The sequence below is a fragment of the Anas platyrhynchos genome, chromosome 3, assembly GCF_047663525.1.
Source record: "Anas platyrhynchos isolate ZD024472 breed Pekin duck chromosome 3, IASCAAS_PekinDuck_T2T, whole genome shotgun sequence".
In the NCBI taxonomy this organism is placed as follows: domain Eukaryota; kingdom Metazoa; phylum Chordata; class Aves; order Anseriformes; family Anatidae; genus Anas; species Anas platyrhynchos.
The window spans coordinates 26,753,212-26,777,618 of NC_092589.1; the positions used below are offsets into that span (position 1 = coordinate 26,753,212).

Sequence of the window (24,407 nt, forward strand, 5' to 3'; positions counted from 1 at the left end):
CTGCCATGGCATGATGCTGCTTCTGGCCCCCTCTTCCTCCTTCCAGCTGCGCCCTGGCCAGAGCAGCAGTGGCTGCAGGCTGGGCTGCATGCGGGAGCAATGTCGGGGCTGCAGTGCCCCAAAACAGACACACACTGCTGCCCAGCCCAACATCAGGGATCTTCTCCCCAGTGAGAAATATGACTCATAAGGCTGCACCAAACACAGCCAGAAGTTCAGGCCTCACCTTTTCAGGGGAGACCCCATCGGCCAGTAGTAGGCCTTGCCTGCAGGCCAGCTGTGGTGGGGTTTCAGTGGATAAGGAAAACAGAGGCATTACAATGCCTTGGCAGATGATCTCCAGCCTCAACCATCCCATAGTTCCTCCGTTACGTGCTGTTTCGACAGCATTTCTGGTGGAGCCCGTGAGCAGCATGCCCGAACCAACCCCTTGCCTTTGGGAATTTCTGTTCTTCGGTGCTAACAAAAAAAATAGTGGTTTCCACTGCAGTGCAATTCTTTTAATGACCAAACAATTGCCTTTAGTTTTCAAGAAGAATACGCTTGGTTTGAATGGATGGCCTTGTTATAATGGCCCCACAAATCAGGCCAGCTGAGAACGTTAATACAATTCTGCTACCCTTCCTCTGACTTGTGAAAAGGTGAAATGCTTGATGACCAAAGAGCCATTCTTAAGAGCTGTTCTTAAACAAAGGGCTCAGCTGGTTTTGCTTACTTCAGAATAAGTAAGAAAGACACATAGCTTAAGAGAATACACATTTTCATACAAAATACACATGGCTGTGCTCCAGACATGCCTTCCCTTTGCAGTTCATGCACAGGGAACTGCAGGCCCAGTCCTCCTCGGTGGCAGTCAGCGATGACCTCCTGGAATTATGACACAACATCAACGTGAAAGGAAAATCCAGTCCTTCCTATGCGATCCATAGGACGTCGCACAATTTTTAACATATGTGTTTATATTTCCTTAATATTTAATGAAATGCTTAAGAACAAACACATTCTAAAAATGCTGATGTAATTACAGTTTGTTGTGCTTGAATTCTGAATGGAGAGCAGTCTCCATTATTTTTTCCACATGCTTATACTACATTATATTAAAAACATATTTTACTCAGTCAGACATGTGTTGTGTGCTTTATAAACACTTTGCACAGTTGGAAACATTCATGTTTAACAAAAATACGATCACCGTCAATACAATGCAGGGAACCTCCTTTGCACTAAATGATCTGTGCTCTGATCAAGCGAGGTGATCACCACAGGATCATGCATTAAGACCCTGGCCAAAAGGGCCTATTCCAGAGCTGCATGCAGCTCGGCTGGATTCCTCAGGGCCCGGCACATCTGAGTGGTAAAGTCTTCTGTCCAGACAACACATAGCCCAAGCAAGAAGACTCCAGACAGGTTAATACTCTGGTCTAGGTGGAGTTGTATTATTAAATTTTAAAGTAAAAGATAAATACCAGTTAGTGTCGGTGCCCTACAAGGTTCATTGCCCTCCTGGTGTGGTCCAGTAACCTCTGACAATCCAATTAATGTGACTCAGATTGTGTTATCACATAATCTTTTTTACTCAAATCATCCCACTTCACTGGCCTGCTCCTGGAGTTACTCAAAGAACTCCAAAAAGATCATCATAGTGTCTTTTTTTTTAAATGTTCATGCATGGCTGATTTTCATAATCTCTAGTGACCAATTTGTAAAACTAGGTGGTTTTCAGGGCAAAATCTTTAGACAAAATTCACAGGAGTGAGATGTCAGCTCTGCATTCCCCGAGCAAACATAGTCCTGTGTTGTTGATGTAAGAATCATCCGTACCCAGACCACTTCATGCAGCAGCTGGGGATTTCCACATTTTTCCTGCGCATAAACAAAATAAGCCTGGGGTGTGGATTGGTCTCTAGTTCCAAACCCTCTGATTCCGTTCCAAAATGAAGGCCCCATCAGGTGCAAAATAAACTCCTCTTCCCAACTGGAATAATATGTGTGCTACGTGCAGAGCTGCAGTCGGTGAGTAGTTGAATGCGTTTGTGCTGGTTCCATATTAATGCAAGGGTCGGAAAGAAAACATCAGCAACCAAAAGCATTATACAGACTTCCCCTTTTGGATGTATCATCCTGTGCCACATAAATATACATTGGCAGCTTGTGAGAGATACAAGCCTGCTCTTATGCTTTAATGTCGGATGACATCTTGATGTGACAGCAACACAGTTCAACAAGATGCAGGAAATGCAGCTCATGGAAATAGGCATTTAGCAAAGGAAAAACAAGCCTTTCTTTCTCTGAAGAACACTTAAATGGGAGCACTCTTTTGTGAGTTTACGGGAACGCGTTTCCTTTTATTCATAATAGCAACTGTGTGTCAATTGGTAATAGTTTACCTCTCTGATTTTCATGTTGTGCTCTTTTTTTTTCTGCCCACATGCTCTGCTGGATGGACACCCAGGCTCCTCTGAATGTGTAACGTGAGGACCACAAAGCACACAAATCCTATCTGTAAAGCTAGTGAAGAATCTGCTTTAGCCCAGAGCACTGGGTCTGAGTTTGGTCTCACACTCCTGCTCAAGAGTGAATTAGCCAGAAGGGGAGTTGTATGCTCCACTACAACAACTTTTGCTCCATGCTCTCGGTCTTACCAGTGGCATCTCCATCTAAAGGTGTATTTCTTACTGTGAAAACACACAGTGAGGAAAATATTTAGCCTTGTACCTTGAAATTAAGCCAAGGCATTAAGCTTGATTAGAGTTAAGGTAAATGATTAAATTAAGCTTGATGCAGAGTTAGCTCATTACTCAATGGCATGCTTGGGGAAGCCAAAGAAAATGACACTTCTTCATGCTGCATGCTAGGTCTGCTTGCTCCATTCTGCTCCATGCAAATGTACGGCTGAGTCTCTGGCCATCAGAGGAGCCGTGCACAGATCTGACCAGCTGGAATCGCTCCACCCCTGGGTCATTATGATATTCAATTATGGCTCTGTACTTAAGTGACACAATAGATATGGGAATTGAAAGCACAAAAACGCCTAACCTCTGATCCTGTCTCTACAACAGAATCCCTCGGTGGCTTTAGGCAAGGTACTTAACATCTCCACCTCAGTTTTCCATTTGCAGAAGGGGGCTAATAATACTCAGCCACCTACTCCACAGGGGAGTCCTGAGGATTCATTACTTAATGTAAAGTGGCTAGAAGATGAAAACCTGCATGTAAGTGCCAAGTGGTATTACAGTTACTTGGGTTTAGCTTCAATTTTTGAGACTTGCTTTCCTTTTTAAAATGAAGAAAAGTATTCCTCTAAGTCTACTGAGATTTCTGTTCTGCACTGCATTTCCTACACAACAGGGAAGGAGAGTTGGGAGCATGAGGGAAAGGAGAAAAATGTGTCCCCTTGGATCTCAATCTACCTTTCACATCCTCTCAGGAAATTGTTTTGAAAGTGCCCGACACTTGCTGCAATATGCTGCAGTCACAAGGCAAAAATTTTACTCTTTCAAGAATGCTTTATGAGCTCCAGGAATAAATCATCTCTAGCAGGGATGGTTAAGCATAATGTTGAGAGTCTATGATTTTCCCCAGAGGTAGAGAAATCATTCCAAGCTTTTCTTCAATTTGGTCATGAAACTTTAACAAGAAAATACCAAGGGCCATTCTGGCTCATCACTGGGATATGTACATTAAGACAAAACTAGGGGAGTGTTTTGATCCACCAAGTTTCTTCCTTCTATCTTTAATGAGAAAAATCTTTGATTTTAAGTGACAATTCATGTATGGCAAACTACTTTCACAGCAATCCAGTCAACATGGTGCTTGATCAGCATCTTTAAACAGAGCAGCATAACTGCGTCTGACAACATGACAGTGATGGAGAGCAGAGGAACTGGTCATTCTAATGCTGGCTGTGCTGGGAGTACAAGCTGCAATAAACGAGTGCAGCAAACAAAAGGACTGGTCCACTATTTGCAAATGCTAAGATTATTGGAAACAAAGGAAATGATTTTGTCACCCCAGGAAAAAAAAATATGGCCTTTTATGATTGTTCTGAAAAAGCCCCCTGCCATGAACTGCTGCCACTCCTAAGAATTCAGAGCATGCAGCTAATGCATATGGCTCTGCTTCCAACTTCATTAATAGGAGATTTTGGCACTGCAGGAGCCCCTCCTTGTGCGTACTGGATCCAGATCTGGCCTAAGCACACAATTATGTTTCTGTTGAATTAGCCAGAGCACACAATGTGGTATTTATGCCAGTTTTGTGCTGACTGGAGGACAGCCGTTACCTGATTCGGTATGATGTCTGCCAGAATTTGTCAAACATATTTGAACCAGTGCTGTAAGTTTCTGCTAGCTCAGTGCTTGGCAGCGCGTAGCTGTGATGTTCTGGTCCAGCACGGGGCACTTTATGCCAGATTTGCTGTTCCATGGAACCGCCGTTTAAGACGTGCAGTGCAGTTACATGCCTCGCTTATATTAACCAAACTGCCCTGCCCCTTCACTGTAAGAAATTATTCAATTCCCATATGCATCGCGGGGATTATATAATTCCAGAGAAAAGGCTCTCTTTTGATGTTTACTCCAGGGCTTCAGGTTTCTTAGTGATGCAGCGATTGCCAGGCCCATCTAACTCCTGAATTTAAAATGTTTATGTCTCACTTCAGTAAGTAAATGAAAGACACCAAATTAATATAACCAAAGCATGGAAAGAAAAGAAGGGTCAGATGAGAACAGAAATCACTGCCCACTCCTGCTTTTCTGACTTCCCATTGAGCAGTGTGTGGAGCCAAGCCACCCTGAGCTGTGAGTTGCTCCACTTTCAACAAATATTGGTCAAGTCTTGCAGGATCAGAGCCAGCTTTGGGATTCTGAGGCATTCTGGCAAGAGGACTCTGCTGGGATCCTCCCTTCCTCATCATCCCTCCCAAGCAGAACAGAGTCATTTAAAGCGAAGTGGGTGGGAGGGCTCAGAAATCTTGGAGCCCCAAAAGCCTGCCCGGGCAACATCGAGGCCAGCCACATGCACACGGGGGGTGTCAGCATCTGAGCTATTTTCTAGAAACAATTCTCTCTGAAGGGAGCAGTCCTTCAGACAAAGCCTTGTGACACATTCTGGTGATTTTTAGGCTATTTTCTCTTCCTTTTCTTATAACTACTTTGTCTTGGAACCCGGAATAATCAGCCAGAAGTGGTCAAAAGAGCCACAGAAACAAAATGCCTCTTGGGACATTGCAACACAATATTGAACCATAAAGAAGAAACTTCATTAGCTTAAGAGAAGCATGAGTCTCTTTGTTTCACCTGCTTTCTCCCATGTCTCTCTCTTATTTGTCCTCTTTCCACCTCTCTTTTTTTTTTTTTTTTTTTTTTTAAATCTTCATATCATTCTTTCCTCTCTTGGTTCACATTCCCTCTTCTCAAAAGACTTCTCTTCTCCTGCTCATTATCACGCTTCTTTTCTATTCACAGTGGTTTTACCTACTTCTCTCTTTTCTCCTTGGCCATTCCCATTCATTCCTGGCCACCATCCTCCTCAATTTCTTTGCTCCAGCTTCTCAGTTCTCCCTTGCTCTTCTCTCCAACCCAGTTCTCCCTGCCTGGTGTTTTCTTTTCTTTAGTCTTTGCCTCCCTGAGGAAATTCACTTCTCTCCCTCCAAGTCTTGCATCTTCCTCCTCCTGGTTTTTGCAATCCTTCCCTTACGCACACTGTGGATTATTCTCATCCCCTTTCACCTCACTGTTCTGCAAACCTTCTCTGTCCTTACTCATTAGTGACCTGGCAAGATATCCCTCACAGCTACGGATGTCACTACAGCCACAGGAGCCACAGCCATGGGAGGGATGCTTACAGACAAGAGACAAGACTGAAAAGAATCTCTGCTAACTCACGGGGAGGTTATTAGTTGTGCTTATCAAAGGGTGGGTCAGCAGACAGGAAAACCCCCAGTTTATCAGTTTCTCCTTTAGACAGCTATGGCTGTTTTGTCACTGTTGTTAATCCTCTCCTGCTTTCCCAAAGAGCGCTGTCGGTGCCGCACAGACGATGTGCTGCTGGTTGCCCCTGCCCTTGCCCATCCTGGAGGAGGGAATGGTTGCTCTGGTCGCAGGCATGCAGCAGTAGAGCCAGATCCCCTCTTCCAGTTATGCTGGTATGCAGCTTGGAGGCGAGTCAGCCCTTTGGATGAGATGCTCTTTCCTGTGGCTGGAAGTTGCATCAGAAGTTCACCGCTGAGGACAGCTGAGCCACCAGCCAGTGCCTGGTGGGCTGTTTTTGTACTCTTTTCATGGGCTTCACCCAGGGACTTCCCCACCGTGCTGAGAGCTGACCCACCAACAGGAGAGCCACACAGAGACCAAGTGCTGGTGCTGATCACTGGCCGTGCCAAAATTGTGCACAGTGTGCTTTTAAGTTGCTGTGCTAAAACCCCTCTGCTCATGGCCAGCTTCCATGCTGAATGCTCTCTTCACAGAAAAAAAAAGAAAGAAAAAAAAAATTTACAAACTAGCTGGGCTAACTCCTTCCCAGGGGCGCCATCACTAAGTCAACAAGGCTGTGGTATAAATACGTGTCCCATTGTTAGGGTGGGATAGCCAAAGCTGACCGGGGTTTGTGAGGAACACCCACAAAGATCCCCAGATGCCGAGCAACCAAGTTTAAAGCTCCCAAGGCCAGCGCCTTGGCAGGAGCCAAGCACAGTGGAGCAGCAGATGAACGTTTGCGTTTCTGCTCCATATCCTTCCCCGTCCTTTCCCTAAGAAAGTTAAAGGATTAGTAATTTTGGACACGGAGCCTACGCGCACACAAACATGTATGAAATTGGCAAACGCTGCCTTCATTAAACCTGCGGAGGAGCTCAGGCACCGAGGGACTCACCTCCGAGGGCTTCACCTGAGCCTCACAGGAAGGCCGGCAGAGCCAGAAATAGAGCCCAGACCTCCTGACTCCGCGCCGCGGGCCCTAGCTGAAACACCGGCTTCCCTCCCTCCACACGCTATGTTGGCCAGACTGGAAAAGGCGTTCAAAATAAATAAAACCCTGTTCCTGTGCCAAGTTTTAAAAAACATTTTCTTGTCATGGCTGGTTGTTTTTCTCCTGCTAGACGTTAGGCAGTCTCCACCGAGTGAGACAGCTTTCCTTTCTTCTCCAGGAAACACAGTTGTCTCCCACATGTTACACTTAATGTAGCTCGAGCAAATGTTTGAGGAAATTCCCCCTAATTCAGTGAAATTGTTAGCTTGGCAGTGGCGCTCTGGAAACAGGACCGGAGGATTGCGCTGGGTTGTTCTTTTTCCTTTTTAAAGTGCACAGGAGAGCTCAGGCTCAGGATGGGCTGCTGAGGAAGACAGAAACTCATGTTACATATAAAGGATTTGGCAGGCCCCAACACAGAAATTTCCAGAAGTGTTTGCGTGGCAACAGCTCCGTGCCAATCCACATTTTTTAGCTATTCTGGCCGGCTGCCCGGCCGACAAGAAAGTCTTGTATCTCCGCACAGCTCGCTGGCTTCCCTGAGGAGTTTCCATGCTGCATGGCAACGTTGGATAATCTTATTTGTGCGCCAGAAAAACTCCTGCTACTTACACTGTTACTAAATACCAGATGTGCTTAATAAAGAGTAAGTGGAGCCAAACCTAGGGTAATCACATAACCTATCATTAACATTTTCTAAAAACAAAAATGCAATTGGAACAGCAGATTACTGTTTTGCTTTGTTTGCTTTACGCCCTATTACTGGAACCCCTGGGGTGCTGGGAACAGAGCGCGGTAGGAGCAGACAGCTCTGGCACGGCTGATGACATTGTTTACAATCACACCCCTGCACATCTGAAACATGTGTGAGAAAGTAAGGGCTAAGCACATTTCCTTTGCCTCGGCGCAGGAGCCGGGAGGGAGGGGAGGGCTGCAGCAGGAAGTCTGCGCTGAGCGAGAAAGTGCCGGGGTCGCGTTTCTCCGTCCCGTGGAGGCAGCCGGGGGTCTGGGCCCTCGCGCTTGCACATCCCCAGGTCTCCTGGGCACAGGAGTGAGGGAGTGGGCCTTGTTCCTTGAAATTTAATGACAACACGAATCCTCCAAGCCCGTTTAAAATGCATTTTTGTGTGGGCTGGGGGCTCTGTCACCACACAAAACGTGCACACGTGTTTGCTGTGGATTTAAATGGATGTTGCACATGTGCACATCTGATGCTGACCAGACCCTTGAGGGAAGCGGTTCAGTCACGGCAAGGGCAAGCAAGCTCTGCTGCAATGGGCTCTTACAAAGAGAGACACACATGCACTGCAATGTTTATGGCCCCTGTGCAGCCGGTTTCTCCCACAGCTGGTTCTGCAGTTGATATGCAGGAACAGAGTTAAACAAGCAGAAAAAGAGCTTTTTATTTTATTTGTTTATTTATTTATTTATTCATTGGTGCCCAATGCTACCCAGCTGGAGGGGAATCATGGCAAACACGCTCACCAGCTTCCCCCCCTACAGATGGCCACCCCTCACACGTCTGCTGGCTCAGCCCAGTGGGAAGGATTGCTCCTGGCGTTGGAGCAGGAGAAGTCCAGACCTGGCCCATCGTGTGCATGGAGCCAGGGAGCTGTGAGTCACCTGTGTCAGGCCACAGCCCGGAGCCACGGCTGGGTCCCTCCAGCCAACCTCTGACCCAAGGCAGTGGGAGTCGCAGCCACACAGGGCTGGGATATCTGATCCCAGGAGCCGGGCCAAGGGCATGGTGTGAGGAGGTGATGGCAGGTGTCAACCTGCCACAGCCCGAGGCTCCAGGGCGGCCACTTGCACATGGCTGCCAGCGTGACTGGGCTCGGCCTTGCCCACGCTGCTGGGGAGCCTGCAGGAGGCTACAAACGCGAGCTGCCTCACACCCTCCTGCTGTGCCACCCTTGCCGCTGGCACCTTTCCCGTCTCCTCCACCACGATTTCCTGGCTGAGCACAGCACAGGCTGTAGAACAGGCTGGCTGAGGCTGCATGACTAGGGCAAGAAGCTGCCACTGCTCACGGGACCACAGCTTCCCACCCAAAGTCCCCCCTGGGTAGTCAGTGGATTTACTTCTGCCTAGTAGCATGTACCCTTATGGTACCATGATTAACACAGGACTAATATAAGCATACCTCATCCCTCACACTTATTCATACTGAGTTGGATCCCAGTCCCCACCAGCACCAGGAGAGCTGGGCTGGTACAGGAGGAAGGCACAGGCACCCTCTCTGGCTTGCATGGTGGCAAAGATGCTAGCAGCACTTCAGACTGGCCAAACCAGAGTGCCCTTTGGAACCACCACTGCCTCCTTGCAATCACAAACACTACCAGTTATGGTGATGGGTCCCAAAGGGGGTTCAGGGCACCCTATAGAGATGAGGGAGCTGTGTGTGACCTGCAGGCCAGAGTGACTCAAGGCAGGAGAGCATGAGCCTCCTCCACCCACCCTGCAAGCACAGAATGAGCATCTTTCCCAAATTAAAAATCTGGGAGAGCAGCGAAGCAGCCAGAGGTTCGCTCCCTCGCTGTGCCCACTCGCTGTGAGCCAGACGACCTGCTATCAGGGTTGCTGCTGGTTCGGGGAAGCCTCACCCCGCCAGCCGTAGGCGGCATGTTGTACAGCCAGGAGGAAATTAGGTAGTGGCTCCCCCAACACTGCATCACTCTTTCCACTTCAGGCTATAAGGATCTTCTCAAAGAGTCAGGAAACAGCACAGAGGAACAATTAATCCTCCGCATGAAGGCATTCCTTCCACCCCTCACTGCTGCCTGGGGCTCCCAGCCCCTGCCCGCCTCACCCTGCCAGCCGCCTCCGGTCGGCTGCCTTCCCCTTGGCCTCCCCCCCGGAGGCTGGGGGATGCACTGACAAGGCCGGTCGGCCACAAGGACCCAGGAACCCCTGTCACATCTCCCCCTTCCACATTGCAATGCCTAGGCCGTTAGGTTCAGTTTGCAGATGAACCCACCAAATGTGTTTTCCTACAGTTGCGTCCAGGAGTCCGGCCTGTCTGTTGTGCTTTGAAGGGGGGCCCATCAGACAATCCCAGAAATGAACACCTAATTCCAACCCTCATTGGCAGCAGGAAGGACAGATGCCTGCCAAGCAGTCACAAGGCACTCCACAAACACCTTGCTTCACCTTGTCACCAGGGAACAAAGTCCATTGCCATTAGGGGACTTCAGGCCGCAAAGCGAGGATGTTCCCTCTGGCTTCAGTTCCCATAGGCCAGACACTCAAGAGCCATCGGGTCCCTTGATCCCAACAGGGCTGGCCCATGGGACAAGCCCAGCCCCCTTGTCAGAAAGGCAAATTTAATACAGAGCATACGTCTCTTGAGTTTTATGGTGGATCTAGATGCACGTGAGGTTTCCCTGTTTTACTGTGCAGGGGGGCAGGCATTTTACAGATCTAAAACACAGGACAGTCCTTGACCTGAAGAACTATCTCTAGAGAGACAAGACAGTAAAAAGGGATTGAGCAAGAAAGCAGAAGGAACAGAAAATGATTCTGCAAATACTGCCTTCAGACCATGATCAACGTGAAAAGGGGTTTGAGATGGGTTTTGAGGTCTTTATTAGAAGAGAGCTAACGAAGAGGCGTGAAAAGGACAAGGTCAGGAAAGAGCAGAGAGGGCAGATGAGATGAAGCTGAGAGGAAGAGGGAGAAGAAGGGGAAGACAATCCTGACAGGTCCCAGTAAATCTTTTTCTGTTCCCCAGCAGACAAGAAAGAGGGGGTGGGACACAAAATGGGTCCTGACATATGTGGAGAAGATGCAGGGGGTGACTCTGCTTCATCACTGCAGTTCTCATTCTGGCGAGCCAAAGCTGATCCCACCTTTTCCCTTGTCACAGGGCTGCCATTTCTGCTGAAACAACTTCTGCTAGCTTCCATCAATCACAGCCAAAGCTGGACAAGTGGGCAACACAATGTCAGGGAACAACTACAACTTAACGCACATGAGAAAGATCTGCTAGAGCTCTCCAACACATTGACAAGTTTTATCTTATCTGTTGCCAGGCAGGACAAAGATGGAGGGACAGTGAAGGTCAGTCAGGCACTTAGGAGAGCACAGAACAAGGCAATAACTGATTATGCTGAAGGGCATCGCATTTGCAATTAAGGCTGAGCTCCAAAAACACAGTCTGGGGAAAGTAATCTGTTTCTCTTCCCCAGCCCAGCGTAAAAAAGCACCCCACTGGCCACACCACAACTATGTTGGAGGTGTCCCCTCAGTGAGTCCCCACCACGTCCTCAATGAAGGGGGATGAGCAATAAGCCTGTAAGTATTTACAAGAAAAAGGCTTAGCACAAAGTGCTTCTGGGCACAGCTCTGTTGCCAGTAAAAAGCATGATGAAAAGCATACTTTCTTTGATGAAGCCTCAGTCGAGTGCTTTATGGGTAAAGGTGAATCTAGCATATATCATATTTGTCTGATGGCAAACAGGGACCACTTGTGAAATTCATCTGACTGGATGTTCTCGGAAAATCTTCACAAAACATCTGTGAGCTTTGAATCACCCCATTGTTGTCAGGATTTCAGATGGAAATTGTTCTGGATGTGAGAGAATGGAGGGTCACTAATGGCTTATTTCTTATAAGAATAAGAAATAAGGGACTTTGGGTTTAGGGACTTTGGGCATGTGTAGGTATTTTTCTCTTCGCAGATTCACGTGAAACAAAATACTACATAATGGAAAAAATCAGAGGGCAGCTTGTCTTTTGTTAGACTGGTAAAGAACCAGGTTATTGCTGTGTTAAGACAATATGTGAAAATATGCGAAATGTTGTTTTGACCCCGTAGAGCAGAACATCCCTGTTACTGACCGTGATGAGCAGCCCACAAGATGTGACTGCTGGGGCCAAAGAGGAGGGTGCACAGTGTGGTTTGGCCCTGCAGAGAGACTCAGCACATCTGCCTTAACCTCCCGGCTCTGCTGCTGACATCCTATCATTTTATCTCTCTGGCTTTAGTATAGCAATTCAACAGCACCAAAACTAACTGGTTGTGCTTTTAGGGTTAGGTAATCTGCTGAATGGCCCTTGAATTCTCCAGTCTGAAGCAGCAAACATAACGTGCCTCTGCTGCAGTTGTCAGCCCGGAGAGAGCAGCTTCATGCTGCAGGGAGCTGCAGGGAGAATACAGAGGATGCGTCCACTGAATGCCACCTCCATCACCTCTGCTCCTGAGCAAAGCTTCACAGGTTATCTCCAAGGTTTCCCTGGAGGGAAAAGAAATAATCGCAGCTTTACTAATCTAGTCCGTGCTTAGCGGGCTTCCTGCTGCCTGGAGCCACCCGATGGTGTCCATGCTCACCAGGCCTGCTGTGAGTTCAGCCTTCCCTCACTTCATTTCCTCAGCTGATAAATGATACTGAAGTCACAGCTGGGATTTACACCACAGCGGACTGCTGCACCAAAACGAGAACCTCCAAGAAAAGGCCTCTTGAAATAATGAGAGGTGTGAAGCAAAACTGGTGCCCGTGTAGTGCTGGCCACCTGGACTCACTTGGTGTTTTGAGATGGCAGCTAGCTGTTTATAGCAGCTGCTTATATGAGCAGTGTTGTTCTTTATTTTACAACCTCACTCCGAGTTTCCTCGAGTACCCTGCTGACACAGGGCGAATTTGGGGAGTAGTCTTTCCTCCCTTTTCCCAGAGCAGCAAACATCTGGGACTACCGAGATACCGTCATCTTGTGGCATTGGCTGGCTTTATTCTTTAATGAGTTTTTCTGTAACGACTTCATGATGTTTCTCCAGGGAGGACAACTGTCTCATCTGAAACCTTGTCTCACATGCTCCTTTATAGAAGGATGTTTTATGCTAAAGCTCTTGAAAGCATTTCCTTTTGTGCTCTGTCCCCACCTTTCCCTGTTTAATTCCTCCCAAATGTCTCTCTGATGCTTAACCTGTGGGTCGCCCTGTTCACCAAAAACAAAGCAAAATGCTGTTTTGAATAAGCTTGGGATACATGGATGTCATTTCTGAACATTAGCAGGCCACATGATACTACCAACTTCATTTGATCCCATTTGCTGGAACAGCCTGAATTTCTCAGGGGCAGGTTTTTCCTCCTAGTTCATTATTGTTCAAACCCATCAAGCAAATGGCAGCGGAGCGGAAGCTTGAATGGGCTTGTTTAATGAACAGGCGAAGTCATTCATCTGCAGCCTCACGGTTCTGCAGCAAGGCTACGTCTCCCCCCTCCTGCTTTTCCTTAAAGCCTCTCTCCAATCCCCCCCCCCCCCCCCCGCCTCCTCGTGGCATGACACAGCCAGCAAAGCAGCTGCGGATGGTGTTTGTGCAACGCTGCCGTTCAGCAGTGCTGGGGATATACCAGCCTCCTTTTCAGCCTGCTCCCTGCCCGAGCTCTGCCCGCACCTTCATGGTTATTGCTGAGACTGCTGGGGCAGCTGCTGTGCTAAACCATGGCAGGGAAATGGCCCTGTTGGCGCTGCCACGGAGGGCGCAGACACGCCAAGACCCCTGGCACCTGCTGGGTTTGGAAAGCCAGCCCTGCACCCACAGCACGGGCATGGCCCCGGCAGCGTGGGCTGCACGGAGCTGGTTTACTCTCCTGACTCGCCCCACGGCTGGAGCCAGGATCAGGCCTGCAGCTGGCGTGAACCGGCCCATGGAAATTCAGTGGAGCCCTGCCAGGCAGCAGCAGCTGAAGCGCTGGCACCAGAAGCTATTTTTTATGCATAAAACTAGCTATTTTTGCATGACCTTTGGTTTCACAGCAGCACCAGCAAGGCGTGCAGGCTGCCTTTCCCTTGCGAAAGCGCGAATGGAAGATTTTTTTTTTTTATTTTTTTTTTTGCCGGACGCTTGCTTCAAAGCCGCGTTCAGGGCAGATAAGTGATAGCATCTGTCAGGGTGCCATTTTTGCACTGCACAGCCAGCGTGGGAGCACTCCCTGTCCCCCTGCTCCCTGCCTGCTAAAAACAACTGAAACTAATTACATACCAGGAATACCAGCGGCCCCGCAAAGCCTCTGCCGCACAGCGGCTCTCCCTCTCTCCCTTTTTTCCCTTCCGCCTGATTCACCAAGGCTTTGGCCGTGCTCCAGCTTTTGGGAGGGTGGGGAGAGGCAAGGGGGGGGCTTGGGAGGGCAGCGGCTTTTTGAGCTCACCGACAGCCTCCCCTCGCTGCGGTCCTGTGCGCTCATTTCCACTTCACAGATGCTGCTGAGCTCTGCCATTTGGGGGGGGGCAAATCCCAGAAGTGGAAGGGAGCGTGGCGGGGAGGGAGAGGATGAAAGCAGCGAAGAGCTGCATTTATTAAGCTGTTTTTCTTGCAGTGAAAAGAAGCATTTATCGGTGATTTCATATAACATGGGAGACGTGGCTTCCTGCCAATTTTCGGAGGATGCAAACAACCCGCTGACATCATATGCTAAATATAGAAGAGTTCCTGTTTTAGGTGAATAAATAATGCAGATGCAAAAGCCCAGGTCTTCAGTTACACGTTCATTAGGATCGGTCTGTCAGGTTCAGACAATCGAGAGAATAGCATCCAGCTTCAGCACCGAGTGATAGGTGAAGAATGCAAAACAACTGCAGACAATAGGTGATTAAGCAGATTTCCTTGTTCTCTGCTTTTTCTTACAGCTGCTGCGTTTCATGTCTGCAGCAACCCATGCTGCAGCTTTTCCAGCACAGGCTCTGCCGTGTCCCTCCCTTTTCCTTAAAGCCAAGCCTTAACGACAAGCATGGGTGGGGAGAAGCTGAACAATGAGCACAGCCAAAATGTGGAAACTTCCCCAGGCGCTTAGCGGGGGAAAAAAAACAGGAGAAAGAAAAGGGAAAAAAAAAAAAAAAAAAAAAAAAAAAGCTCTGATCAGGCTATGCAAGCAGTAAAACAGCAGCAGCTCTGTATGAAGCAGAAGTTTTCCATGCCCTGTCAGAGGGAGGTTTTAATTAGGGTTTCCCAACGCTTAACACTCTTGATCCCTCTAGTATTTTTGTATGAGGCACCCATTTTAACAACTGGACGAGGAAACCTGTGGCAGGCTTCACGGCGCATTATTTTAAGCTTTCAGAAAGTGCCCGGAGAAGGATTAGGGTTCATAATAAAATCTAATCAATACTTTTCCCCTTCCCTTCCTCCAGATCAAAGGCAGCGGGCAGGAGAAAGAGTCCGGAGCCATTCTCACTGGGTGGAAGGGAGACACGAGGGCAGGAAGCAAGAAGACAATGCGCCATAAAAGCTGCCGCAAGGTGTTGGATCAATGACAACATCTGCATGAATCCTTCCCCTCACAGCCCGGGCTACAAAAGAAGCTGTTACCATGGAAACTGGCGCAAAAGCATCAGGCAGAAGGGAGAAGGCTGCAATGAAAGGTGGGAGAGGGAATATTTTTAGATCGCTTAGGAGGAACGCTACCAAATGACATCATCCTATCTCGTTATTTGCACCAGTGCTATGTAACATGTTGCGGCGTCTGCTCCGGGCTGTTAAATGGAAAAACGTTATTATGCATGTGAATTATAAATACTGCGGTGAAACTCAAGCTCGGGAGTTATTAGACATCACTATTCTGTAATAAAGAAGAGCATTTAATACACTGTGCTGCACGGACTCACTGTACGATACAAGAAGCATTGTGTCTAGGATTTTAATGTTCCCAGAAAGTAATTATGACTCATCCTTTTATTGTTATTAAGAAGCAAAGTGCAAATAATTTTACACATTTGATATCCCACACATCAACAAGCCTCTTGCACTGGAGAAACATGGCCTAATTTTCCAGGGTGCTCCGTGCCAACATGCTCTGAGCGGATGTGGTAGTAGTTGTAGATGCTCAGCACTGCCAAAAAACAGCCACCCATTTCACATGTGAATGCCTCATTAATTTCACAAATACGTTTCACTGTCTGCAGTCAGCTCCCTAGGTAGGGCCAGACCCCACCAAGAGTTAAGGACCCGGTAGATACCTGTGATACCTACTTGAATAAAGCTCTAATACAGGGGAAAAAAAATAATTCTGACACATTTGCTGTAGTTTTCCTGATCTGGGGGTTGTTCAGCGGGAGTAGAGGTTGGCAGGCATATCTGAAATGAATCAGATTCCCCAGCTAAGCCCCCCCAGATACACACGTAGGTTCGACAGCATCCACACGTGCCAGTTCCCAAATGTCAGCCCTGGCAACACGCAGGATCGACTCCCAACACGTACAGAAGCCTGGCGGGTTGGTGTCTTTCAGCCATCTCTCCCGACTGTCGAGCAGCCAGGAAAGCCTCCAGCCCCGGAGGTGAAGCAGGCAGGGACTCGCCTGCCTTGCAGCGGGACGTGGGAGCCCGGCGCCCGCCACACTTGAGAGGTGCGAATCGCTATTCGGGTCACACCGCCACCGGTAACGTGAGAAGGGTAAACCCGGAGGAATGTGCTTCTTGTGACTGCGAAGCTTCGAGCCTGCTCACTGCACCGGAATAATGATCAGCAAATGCCACGCTCAGCTAGAGAGCGTGCTGTCACTGGAGATGTGCAGGGACTGAAATTCCCAGCCATGCAGATATCCACTGACGCTGCCAAAATATCTGCGGGTGAGTGACAGGGTTTGCCCTAGCTTCTGCCCTGTGCAAAGCAAAGCACGTGGGTCCTCAGCCATTTGTTTTTGCACTCGGGACGAACCCCTGTGTCAGCAGGGAGGCGGTAACGGCAGCCACCCCGATGCCAAAGGAGTGAGCATGGGCACAGGCAGGTTTGCATGGCCCCACTGCAAGGCGGGGGCTGCCCCGTGTTTTTTTTTTTTCATAGCGCTCCTCCTCGTTGGGCTAAATACAACCCCTGCCCTTCCGTGCCTGCTCCCCACTGCTCATGCCACCTTGGCTGTGTGTCCTTGCCCTCTGCCTCCCTGTCCCTGCCGTAAAAGGCACTGGTGCAGCCCGACAGGGCATGGGTCAGCTGGGGAAACAGCGAGAAATAGCACAGAGAGGATGGTGGGTGGGCGGGCAGGCAGAAATAGGGACAAGCCAGAAAGTCACCGCCTGGCTACAGGCAGAGTTTGCTTAAACTAAGGGCAACAGGCAGCAAAGCCATTTTTTTTTAAGCTTATGTTATTTATTTTTTCACTGTGGAATCAGTATGTGCTTCTCTTCTCCCTGTTTTAGCTCTTCTTCCACACATATCTGGCTCTATAAATATTTTATAAATTGTGAAATGTGTGTGCTACTTCTGGTCCATCTTCGGAGCTGTAGATGAACACCAAGCACCACTGTGTAGCTTAGGCTGTGGAGCATGTTCATGGCACAGGACCTGAAAAGGTGAATGAGTTTAGCTGAGCCTAAAATAACATGACCTCAAAACATTTTCTGGTCTAAATAAATGCAGTCCAAGTAAGATCCCTGAGTACATTGTACCTAAATTTCCTGGCTCAAATAGACCACGAATGAGACAGCAGCCTTTTTATGATAGGATTGGCTAAACTGACCTATTCTACACATTAGCTTCATTCTGCTTAACCTCAGCCCCTTTTTCCAGTTAAGCTAACACCCAGCACAGCAGTAAATAACTTTTCCTTTCTTCCTGGCTGCTCTTTTTAGGCACTTTTTTTTTTTTTCCTTCATGTTTTTAAGGAAGGAGGTTAGGGTTCTACATCTTACAATATTACTGTTGGATATGGATGAAAGAATATTTCATACAACTTATCATTTAATTTGTATTATATGTTAGCTTTGGCAGTGCTGGCATTGTAGTCATGCCAATAAAGAAACTTTTGATCTGAATGAGTTCAAAACTCAGCCAGGCTTGAAGTAAGGTTGCAGAAAATCATTTCAGATATTAAAAGAAGAAAAAAAAAAAAAAAGTGCATATTTTCAGGGATACAGGTGCTGTAGATGCCCTGAGTGGCCTGTTTTGCAAGAGGCATGGGTTTTCTGCAAAGCTAAGGACCATTTTAGGAGGACACACAACCTGGGCCGAGGAGTCACTTTCACGATTGGAATTCACCAGACACATTTTGGGCACTGTCCCCACCTCAATCCCAACCAACCACGGACATGTACGGCTCGAGGGGCCTGCACAGATCATCCAGCCCCTCTTGGCCTCCCTTTCCCTCTCTTCCTGTCTTCCCCAACCTGTATTTGTTTAACCTTTTTAAAATATCTTTGGTGACAGGGACAGCCCTCTGCCAGGGCTTGCCTCTCCTGGTAGTTAGGCGTGTTTTTCCTTCAGCCCTAACCCAGGTCACTCTCACTGAGGAACAACTCACCTCCCTCTCTGTCTACCTGGAGACTAGTTGGTCTAATGGCAATCCTCACATATTTGACACGCTGCCACGTCTGCCCTCATCCTCCGCTCTTGCAGACTGGGCAGACCAGTTCTGTTAACCTTTCCCCTGAGAGCCACCTCCTCCAGGTTGCCACCGCTCCTGCTCTTCTCCAGCCTCTCCCCCAAGCTGGGTCCCGAGGAGGGGGAATGGCAATGTCCCTGTCCCCATACCTGCTGTGACCACCAGTACCTCACGGGCAGCCCCTTCCCCATCCCGGAGCAGAGGCCGCTGCACTGTCACCTCCAGCAGCGTGCCCAGGCCTTCCCTGGCCAGGCAGGGCCAGAGCCTTGCATCTCAGGTGGCCGTGCCTCAGCCCAAAGGCAGAAAGAAGGCTGCTCCTGCATGTGGGGAGGCTGTGCCTCAAGCTCAGAGCCAGCAGGCAGGCCGGGCCTCGTTTGGCTCTGCAGTGCTGCCGAAGCTCAGGCTAGCAGAAGTGTTTGCTGAGCGAGTTCGTGCAGCTTCGGCTCGGGCTTGCCAGGGACCCAGCTGAACAATTAAAGGAAGTATCAGTGCGCTATCACCAGCTCTGCTTGCAGCGCGCTCGTAGCCCTGCCTTCTATGAATAAAATTAATCATTCTCACTGATTCTCTAATCAACCCAATCCTCAGAGGTGTAAATTGCACTGGCAGATGTATAATCAGGGAAGTTTTCCAAATTAACCTAAAAAAAAAAAAAAAAAAAGAAACAAGAACCCACTGAGTCTCTTGACGTTGGCTGACTTAAGCAAGGGCAGCCTGAAACAAGAATGACACCAAGCCGGGCAGCAGCAATTGTACCCTCCAAAAGCTGGGGGAGAAACCACCCCCATGGCCTTTCCTGCCAAGTATGGGGGCAAGGCCATCAACCCGTGTCACTCTCTGCTGGATACAGCCCTGGCCTGGCAGTCAGATGGAGAGGGACATCGACGTGGCAGCTTTGCTGCTTCCACGGTCACATTTTGGGAAGCTCATGTGCCCGCTCCCTGGTCCAAGTGAGACTGCTGTCCACCCCTGGCCTGTCCCAGCCAACCGCCTCGGCCACCTCATCTGTGGTAGAGAAGAGCATGAAAACAAATGTACCAGTGTGTAGTGATTAACAAAGGAGAGGAGATGCCAGAACTAAGATTCTTAATGTCTTAGATTTGGTATTCCTTTAAAGGAAAACAATGAGGCAAAGCATCAAAACTGGAGTTACAGATGTGCAGCCTGCGAGACCCGGGGGCGCAGAAAGAGTTAGGACAGGGCCCAGCCTGCTGCTTTGTGCACCCACTGTTTTATTATGTAAAATAAAAATAAAACGGATTCCAGAAAATAATGGTAAATATTTGATGATATAATTATGTCTTATTAATGCAATGTTCTTTATTTTGCAAATTAAATTTTCACAGGAATTCATCACCCATTTCATTTTTATTATTTAGGCCATGAGCGTGTCACAGTAGTTTGTTATGTATTTTCATAACCATTTGATTAATATTAAATGTTTGAAATAAAAAACTCCATTTATATTTTAGTTGTAATGGCCATGTGAAAATACTATGAATATGAGTTGGTATTTATGGCACACATTAGTTGTTAGCACTACTTTTGATGTCTTTATGGCTGTGCAGGACGCGCACAGTTCATTACGCGTGAAGAATAGTTTAATTTCCAGGAGCTTTGCCATGATCTGTAAAACAAAGGGCGCTTGCTCACAGTGCTGCTCTGCCTCCCTTGCAGCACCCAGACCAAGGCGTAACCCCTCTGGTCCTCCTGCTCCTGCCTCCAGGCCTTCGTGGCTGAGGTGCAGCCCGTGGCACCCAGCCTCTTCCTCCTCCCACCCCAACCCCAAGACACCCGGCAGACCCTAGGAAGGGTCCCTAGCACCCCTTGCAAGGACCAGGGGGTGCAGCCCTGGGAAGAGGAGCAGCATGCTGCCAGTGCACCCTGTCCTGACAAGGCAGCTCCTGTCCTCCCAGCTTGCAGACCTGCTCCGTGGCGGGGCAGGAATTGGGGAGAGTGTTAACTACCGGTAATTATCCCACAGGCCTGTGAGGCATCTTTCATGCCTGTTGGATGTGGTAATAAAACTAACCTTGTGTGTTTTGTAATTGCCCTGTACAGAAAGGCTGCTTGTGGGTACAGAGGGCGGCTGCAGCCGGCACCGTGCGTTGCTGTGGGTTTCGTTCTCTGGAGAGCCTCGGTGTGAGCAGGCTCCTGGTGGCACAGGGAGCAGGATTATGATTTCTGCAGCAGCATCTCAGGCAATTTCAGGTGCTCCAGGATTTTTGCAGCACTGCAGAGAAGTGCTGTGGTTTCTAATAATAATAATGAAAGAAAAAAAAGAACAACAGCAACAACAAAAGAAGGACAAAATGAAAAGAAACTCCCCCCCGCCCCCTCTGGTCTCTGCCAACCCACTATGAATCAAGCAATACCACGCGATGTTTTCGGATGCATCAAAAATACCACAGCCATTACTGTGCATATGTAGGATGCTCATCCTAAGCCAGGTATCTACAAGGGCCCTTCTTTCTGTTTGCCACATGAGCTTGGCATCCTATGGAGAAAACAGCTTTGTCAACTTCCTTGCAGATGCCAAATGTCACTGCGTCTCCTACCAGTCGCGGGCTGTGTGCACAGAGCCTCTTCTTTCCATCTCCGGTTATGTAGGATCTTGCTGGCATGCTACTGCTAGGAAGAAAACCGGATCCCAGAATTTGCTAAATGTGCTAACAACAGCAGGAGACACAGGGCTGCAGAGGACAACATCCTGCCTCCACCACAGCTTCCACTGCTGGAAAATTTCAGGTCCTGGCTTCCTGGGGAAGGGAGGGTGCAGCTTCCCTTACCTAGATTCCTCACAAGGACAGTGAAGAAACGTGCCCTTTTATGAGACACAGTGGATTTCTGCTGCATTCCTCGTGCTCATTTCAAGTGACACAAGGTGAATAAAAAGCCTTGCCCCCATGTCTTGGTGGCTTTCCAACCTGCTGGCAGTGCTGCGGCTGGCTGGCCGAGGCAAACATCTGCAGTGCTCGGTCCACAGAGCAGCAGTGTGGTCCCCACCTGCGAGAAGCCATCTAATGGTGCCAGACCTCCGCACGTCCAGCAGCCCTTGTAAATCCCTCTCTGCTCCTCTGTTTCTGAAAGGCTGCCAGGCAGACTTCCTACCTGCATGACAGGGAATATCCCCGCGCCTCGCAGGTCACCCAGCAGAGCGAGGGGGGGGACGCAGCCAGCAGCAAGAAGCTGGCATTCCCCTCTGCGACTGCTGGTGTGATGTTCCCGAGAAGCAGAGAAAATGTTCCTGAAGGCACAGAGGTTTAAGCACGAGAGGTAAAAGCAGCAGCCTCCCTCCCCCTGCCTGCTCTGAGGAGCTTGTTTTGATTTTCACTTCAGCTCCTCAGGCTCCAGAGGCAGATCAGATGTGGCTTTCCAGTGAACTGAAACCTCTCGTTTTGGGTGATGTTTAGCAAAATATTTTCTTCCTGGAGGTGGTTACGGGATGTGAGAGGACAAGCAGCATGTGCATGGGACGCTACCTATTTTTTTATCTGGGTTGGGCTGTGCAGAAGGCTGCTGGGGGTGCAGATCCACATTTGAGACAGGGTTTGTGCCTCCTGGCTCCTCGTGCCACCCTCTGTTCTCTGAGCTCCCACTTCCCATCAAGGACAGCATGGACACTATATTTCATAGCCACCTTTGTGAAATAGATGGGGCAGGGTGTCAAAGAGGGAAGCTTGATTAATATGGCTTGAAAGCTACAGCTGCCATGCAAAACAGATGGCTGTTTGGCCTCTGGGTCCCATCTTGCACCTCTGCTAACTTGAACGGGAGCCCGCTTTCCTTGGTTCAGAAACTATGCTTCCCCTTGGCTGGGGACTTCAAAAAGAAATAAAGCTCTGGTATGGCAAGCAGCAGCAAGAGCCTGGGACAACAGCTGAGTTACACTGTTAGAAATACCCCGTGCTTTGGACAAACTGAAAAAATGTCATGGCTCCTTACAGGCTAGAAGAAAAGACGCAGCCTCATTACCAGCTGGTGCGAGGCAGTGCACATGGGGGATGCTGCCCATCGAGTCTCTTTGTCCCTGTGTCATTCACAAAGTGCAGAGCCCGGCTGTTTTCTGAGCCTCCTCCATGCCAGGGCCATCGGCTGCCTCCTGCGAGCTCTGCTTGCTTCTGGAAACTGAAATACCTCCGCTTCAAAACCGTGACAGGAGAAGGTGCTTTACTTAGAGCTGAAATCGGAGCCAAAATCTATTCCTGGCGATGGCTTGAAGGTCACACTCCAACAAAGAGCTCCTACCCTATCAGTATGTGCTGTTAGACAGATGCTGCTGTTGCTCTTTCTCTGACAGTGACAGATTTCAGGCTTGGTCTGCCGCCCTTTCATGGGTGTGTTTGTTTTCTCCTCCAGTCTGCATTGCTCTCCTAATCCTTGCCCCCAACTCGGGTGTCACCTGCTTCTGCCCTTCCCCAAAAGGATGCAATCAGGCCTAGATAGTGCTGATCTCTACAGTCACAGCAAACTTGTTCCTGCCTACAGATTGGAACAGCGATGAGATGGCAACTCTGCTTTGCAAGCATGCCCCAAATGGCCTCTGGTGGTGGTATCAACTGAGCATTTCCCGTACAACCACTCCCTGTGGAGCCCTTGCACCAATTGCAGGAGGTCAGGGACAGCCCAGGGGACACAAAAGTTGAACCTGGCCGGGTAGTGAGCAGCCCCCATGATGCAGCCCAGGCTGGGATGCTGGAGGACAGCTGAGGTGTCCACAGAGACGTGTCCCACCAGTGTCCTTTCCCAGCTGGTAGGACGTGGTGCTGTGCAAAGGTACCTCTGGGGCAGCTCAGGGAACATGGCCTTGGTTTGCAGCACCTGGGGCCTGGTTCCCTTCCTTAGGTAAATAGCACAGGAGCAAATGTCCAGGTCCTCATACTCTATATGCCCAGGCTCCCACAGCACAGTGTGTTACCAGATCTGGCCATTTCCACCTGCTCTTCTCAGGAGTAAGTCACCCATATCCCACCAGGCAGGGCAGAAGGGAACGAAGCTTCCAAAGCAGCTGCCCCACTACCCCTAGCACCACCACCCTGGCACCTCTCCATCTCGAGAGGATGATGTTTTTAAGGCAGCTATCCGTGGGTGTTTGGCATATAAGGAGACTTCAGTAGGAGAGGCGACGAGCCGAGGATTATGAATGGTGGCCACGGGATGGGCGAGTCAATCAGAGATAAATCGGGACTGAGGAAAGAAGAGCCCAATGCTCTGCTGATCCCCACAGACAGAGATGGATTACAGCAAACAGTTGCCTGTATTTATAACCTTCCCAACACCCCGCTGCGCCCAAAGGAGAGGCGAGAGGAAGGATCACAAGACCCTCACTGCCTAGGGCTTGGGAAAGGAAGTCTCTGCAATGCTAACACTGGACATTCCCCCCCGGGGTCGAGATTTTCCATGGTGTCACTGCCACTGTCACCCGCGGGGGGAGCGCCCCAGTGGCCCATCCCTACTCTGGAGCCTGCAGGAAGGTTTTCCAGCAGCCCAGAGCCAACCTGGAGGGAGGCAGCAAGGAGCCTGCTCCTCTGGTCCCTGCTGCCCCCAGGGCCAGCAGAGATAAATGGTGTGTTATGAGTGCGGTTCTTTCCAGGGCCTGTGTTTATGTTTACTTTTAGGAGCTAGAAATGGTACAGATGGCTAATTTGTTTGTTCGGTATTGTTCTTTCTAGCTGCCTAGAGCTGTTTCTGTACTTCTGTATTCGTCATGGTTACTGCATACTCAAAGTCTCAAGTGCCTCTTTCCCCGTACAGTGGAGAGCTTACGAGCATCAGCTGGAAAACTGCGCCTGTTGGGGAGGATTGTCTCTGCACTCCTCCCCCTACATTCAGTACTGCCCCCCCCCCGTTTGCCTTTACTTAGGTCACCACAGAGATTTCCCAAAAGCACAGGCACCAGGCTTTCCCCTGGCTCCAACAGCCCTGAAATGGGTCACATCCTCCGCAGGGGAGAAGGGGAGCAGGAGCAGGGATAACTTGCGTTGCCTGAGGAGCAAAATGGTGGTGGTGGGAAGGCAGCAGCTGTGTTTGCTTGTAGTGCATTGCTGCCCGGTTGTTCTGGTTGGGAAAGGCAAGCAGGCTGATGTGCATTCCCAAAACAATTAGGAGACAAGGCTACTTTCATCAGTACC

General features: G+C 49.2%; 3 long non-coding RNA genes across 4 annotated transcripts; 1 reads left to right on the plus strand and 2 right to left on the minus strand.

Moving 5' to 3' along the window:
* Positions 1-485: 485 nt before the first annotated feature.
* Positions 486-7,542, minus strand: LOC113843127 (uncharacterized). Its single transcript, XR_003496160.3, has 2 exons — positions 6,871-7,542; positions 486-6,458 (listed from the first exon to the last, which is right to left on the minus strand). It is a non-coding gene; the product is annotated as an uncharacterized lncRNA (long non-coding RNA).
* A 6,528-nt stretch (positions 7,543-14,070) lies between these two features.
* Positions 14,071-15,567, plus strand: LOC113843128 (uncharacterized). 2 transcript variants are annotated; one of them, XR_003496161.3, is made up of 2 exons: positions 14,071-14,551; positions 15,094-15,567. It is a non-coding gene; the product is annotated as an uncharacterized lncRNA (long non-coding RNA). The 2 variants fall into 2 exon arrangements; XR_011808110.1 differs by having other exon boundaries at positions 14,071-14,404.
* A 2,068-nt stretch (positions 15,568-17,635) lies between these two features.
* Positions 17,636-22,213, minus strand: LOC106019030 (uncharacterized). Its single transcript, XR_005264609.2, has 3 exons — positions 21,388-22,213; positions 20,309-20,531; positions 17,636-19,903 (listed from the first exon to the last, which is right to left on the minus strand). It is a non-coding gene; the product is annotated as an uncharacterized lncRNA (long non-coding RNA).
* Positions 22,214-24,407: the final 2,194 nt, after the last annotated feature.